Consider the following 4991-nt stretch of genomic DNA (forward strand, 5'->3'; position numbering starts at 1 on the left):
GAAGACTTTGTCTTGCATCTTGGATACCGGCTCAGCCACAGCAAGATAGGGAACCAACTTGAGGCATGAGGCTTATGTTCCAGACCCAAGCTCCCAGACATTTCAAAACACACCCTGGGCCAGAAGGAAACCCAATGCCTTGAAGGAAAGGGCCTAGACCTGGTGGCAGTATTCTTCATCTGCTAACTGAAGAACCCTTTAGCCCTAAATAATGAGCCGTGATACCCAGGTACTACATAGAGGGCCCGGGGTGAGCCCCAGAGACTTGCTGGCTCCAGGTAGCAGCAGAGCCATAGGGGGACAGAGCACCAAGTGGACTCTTTGGGTCCCTGATTCTAGGACTTGACTTTTGAACACCATTTCTGGACTAGCTCTGGGCCAGAGGGGAGCCCAATTCCCTGAAGGGTGTGTCCCAGGCCAGGCAGCCTTCATAACAAGCTGACTTAAGAGATCTGGCTCCTTAATGGAACACTGGCAGTAGTCTGGCAGTACTCTTCATTGCCTGGGGTGGCAGTGGCTGCCAGGCGAAGCTCCTCCACCTTGGAAAAGGTGAGGGAAGAATGGGATGGACTGCCTCTTATGGTTTATGGTACCAGGGACCAATCCTGGAGAAACAGACATATGTAACCTTTCAGAGAGAGAATTTAATATAGCTGTTTTGAGAGAACTCAAAGAAATTCAAGATAACACAGAGAAGAAATTAAAATTCTATCAGATAATTTAACAAAGAGATTGAAATAATTTTAAAAATATCAGGCAGAAACACCAAAGCTGAAAAAATGCAATTGGCATACTGAAGAATGCATGAGAATCCTTTAATAGCAGAACTGATTAAGCAGAATAAAGAATTAGTGAGCTTAAAAACAGGCTATTTGAAAATACACAGTCAGAGAGACAAAGGAAAAAAGAATTTTTAAAAATGAAGCATGCATAAAGGATCTAAAAAAGCCCCAAAGGGCCAATCTAAGAATTATTGACCTTACAGAGGAGGTAGAGACAGGGTTAGAAATTTTATTCAGAGGGATAATAATAGAGAACCTCTGAAACCTACAGAAAGATATCAATATCCAAGTACAAGAAGGTCATAGAACACCAAGCAGATTTAACCCAAAAAAGACTATAAAGGATACAGAAAGGGTCCTGAAAGCAGGAAAGGAAACAAATAGCATACAATGGAGTTCCAATACATATGGCAGCAGACTTCACAGTGGAAACCTTACAATCCAGGAGAGAGAAGCATGACATATTTAAAGTACTGAAGGGGAAAACTTTTACACTACAATAGTATATCCTGTGAAAATTTTCTTCAAACATGAGGGAGAAATACTTTCCCAGACAAATAAGAGCTGAGGGATTTTTTTTTCAATACCAGGCATATCCTACAAGAAATGCATAAGAAAAGGATGTTAATGAGCAACAAATAATTAATTGAAGATATAAAATTTACTCATAACAGTAAGTACACAGAAAAACCTAGAATGTCATAATACTGAAACTATAGTGTGCATACTACTCTTTTCATAAGTAGAAAGTCTAAATGATGAACAAATAAAAATAATAACTACAACAACTTTTCAAGACATACCAGAGTAATATAAACAAAAAAAACCACAAAGTTAAAAAGCTGGGGACAAACGTAAGGCATAGGATCTTTATTAGTTTGTTTTTTCTTTATTTAGGCAAATAGTGTTAAATTGTCATCAGGTTAAAATAGCTGGTTATACTTTAGTAATGGCAAGCCTCATGGAAACCTTGAACTAAAAAGCATATAATGCATATTTTAAAAATATAAAATAAGAATCTAAATTATATAACCAGAGAAAACCACCTTATCTAGAGGAAGACAGGAAGGAAAGAAAGAAGGAAGAGAAGCCCATAAAACATCAGAACATAAATAACAAAATGGCAAGAGTAAGTCCTTATTCAATAATAACATTGACTAGAAATGGACTAAACTCTCATATCAAAGATGTAGAGCAGGTGAATAGATGAAAACTCAACACCCATAGATCAGTTGCCAACAAGAAACACACTTTACCTATAAAGAAACACCTAGACTGAAAATAAAGAAATGGAAAAAGATATATCATATCAATGGAAAACAAAAAAGAACAGGAGTCACTATACGTATATTTCAAGACAAAAACCATAAAAAGAAGGGGTGGCTGGCAAGATAGATGACGATGAACAGCTCCAGTGTGCACTCCAAGCGAAATCAACACAGAAGGCAGGTGATTGCTGCATTTCAAACTGAGGTACCTGGCTCATCTCACTGGGACTGGTTAGACAGTGGGTGCAGCCCATGGAGGGCAAGCTGAAGTAGGGTGGGGCATGGCCTCACCCAGGAAGTGCAAGGGGTGAGGGAACTCCCTCCCCTAGCCAAGGGAAGCCATGAGGGACTGTGCCATGAGAAACTGTGCACTCAATCCCAAATGCTATGCTTTTCTGATGGTCTCTGCAACCTGTAGACCGGGAGATTCCCTTGGGTACCTACACCACCAGGGCCCTGGATTTCAAGCACAAAACCAGGTGGCCATTTGGGCAGATCCCAGTGGTGGGATCTTTCATATCTCAGTGGTGCCTGGAATGCCAGTGAGACAGAACCATTCACTTCCTTGGGAGCCAAGTGGTCTAGCTCAGCATAGGCCAGCCCCATGGAGCCCAGCAAGCTAAGATTCACTGGCTTGAAATTCTTGCTGCCAGCAGAGCAGTCAGAAGTCAAACTGGGATGCTCAAGATTGGTGGGGGGAGGGACATCCACCATTGCTGAGGATGAGCAGGAAGTTTTCCCCTCACAGTGTAAACAAAGCCACCAGGAAGTTCAAACTAGGAAAAGCCCACCTCAGCTCAGCAAAGGAGCTAAAAGGAGTCACTATACTTATATCATACAAAATAGATTTCAAGATAAAAACCATGAAAAGAGAGGATGCCTGGCAAGATAGCTGTATAGGAATGCTCCATTCTGTATCTCCCAGTGAGAACAACACAGAAGGTGGATGATATCTGCATTTCAAACTGAGGTCCCTGGCTCATCTCACTGGGTCTGGTTAGACAGTGAATGCAGCCCACGAGGGCAAGCTGAAGCAGGGTGGGACATTGCCAGACTCCCTCTCTAGATTTCTCCTCCCTGGGCAAGCCATCTCTGGAATAAAGGCAGCAGTACCAGTCAGGGGCTTACAGATAAAACTCCCATCTTCCTGGGACAGAGCAGCTGGGGGAAGGGGTGGCTTTGGGTGCAGCAGATTTAAACGTTCCTGCCTGCCAGTTCTGAAGAAAGCAACAGATCTCCCAGCACAGTGCTCAGGCTCTGCTAAGGGACAGACTGTCTCCTCAAGTGGGTTCCTGACCCCCAGGCCTCCTGACTGGGAGACATCTCCCAGCAAGGGTAGACTGATACCTCATATGGGAGAGCTCCAGCTGGCATCTGGTGGGTGCCCCTCTGGGATGCAGCTTCCAGAGGAAGGAACAGGCAATACTCTTTGCTTTTCTGCAGCCTCTGCTGATGAAACCCAGGCAAATGGGGTCTGGAGTGGACCTCCAGCAAACACCAGTAGGCCTGCAGCAGAGGGGCCTGACAGAAGGAAAATAACAAAGAGAAAGGAATGGCATCAACATCAACAAAATGAATGTCTACACCAAAACCCCATCTGAAGATCACCAACATCAAAGACCAAAGGTAGATAAATCCATAAAGATGAGGAAAAGACAGTGCAAAAGGCCTGAAAATTTAGAGGACAATATTTCTCCTCCAAATGCTTGCAATGCCTCACAAGCAAATGAACAAAACTGAACAGAGAATGAATTTGACAAATTAACAGAAGTAGGCTTCAGAAGGGGAGTAAAAACAAACTCCTCTGAGGTAAAGGAACATGTTCTAATCCGATGCAAGAAAGCAAAGAACCTTGAAGAAAGGTTAGAGGAATTGCTAACTAGAATAATCACTTTACAGAAGAAGATAAATGACCTGATGGAGCTGAAAAACACAGCATGAGAACTCTGTGAAGCATATACAAGTATCAATAGCTAAATCAGTCAAGCAGAAGAAAGGATATCAGATACTGAAGATCATCTGAATGAAATAAAGCAAGAAGACAAAATTGGAGAAAAAAGAGTGAAAAGAAACAAACAAAGCCTCCAAAAATATGGGACTATGTGAAAAGAACAAATGTACATTTAATTGGTATATCTGGAAGTGAGGAGGAGAACCAAGTTGGAAAACACTCATCAGGATATTATCCAGAAGAACTTTTCCAATCTAGCAAGACAGGCTAACATTCAAATTCAAGAGATACAGTGAACACCACAAAGATACTCCTTAAGAAGAGCAACCCCAAGACACATATCATTAGATTCACCAAGGTTGAAATGAAGGACAAAATGTTAAGGGCAGTAGAGAGAAAGCTCGGATTATTCACGAAGGGAAACTCATCAGACTAACAGTGTATCTCTCCAGAAATCCTGCAAGCCAGAGGACGGTGGAGGCCAATATTCAACATTCTTAAAATAAAGCATTTTCAACCCAGAATTTTATATCCAGCCAAATTAAGCTTTGTAGATGACAGAGAAATAAAATCCTTTACAGACAAGCAAATGCTGAGATTTTGTCACCACCAGGCCTGCCTTACAGGAACTCCTGAAGGAAGCACTAAATATGAAAAGGAAAAACCAGTACCAGCCACTGTTAAAAACATACCTAATTGTAAAGACTATCGACACTATGAAGAAACTTGCATCAACTAATGGGCAAAATTACCAGCTAGCATCATAATGGCAGGATCAAATTCACACATAACAATATTAAACTTAAATGTAAATGGGCTAACTGCCCCAATTAAAAGACACAGACTGACAAATTGGATAAAGAGTCAAGATCCATTGCTGTGCTATATTCAGGAGACACATCTCACATGTAGACACACATAGGCTCAAAATAAAAAGATGGAGAAAAGTTTACCAAGCAAATGGAAAGGAAAAAAAAGCAGAGGTTGCAA

This window comes from Callithrix jacchus, chromosome 14, assembly GCF_049354715.1.
Source record: "Callithrix jacchus isolate 240 chromosome 14, calJac240_pri, whole genome shotgun sequence".
NCBI lineage: Eukaryota > Metazoa > Chordata > Mammalia > Primates > Cebidae > Callithrix > Callithrix jacchus.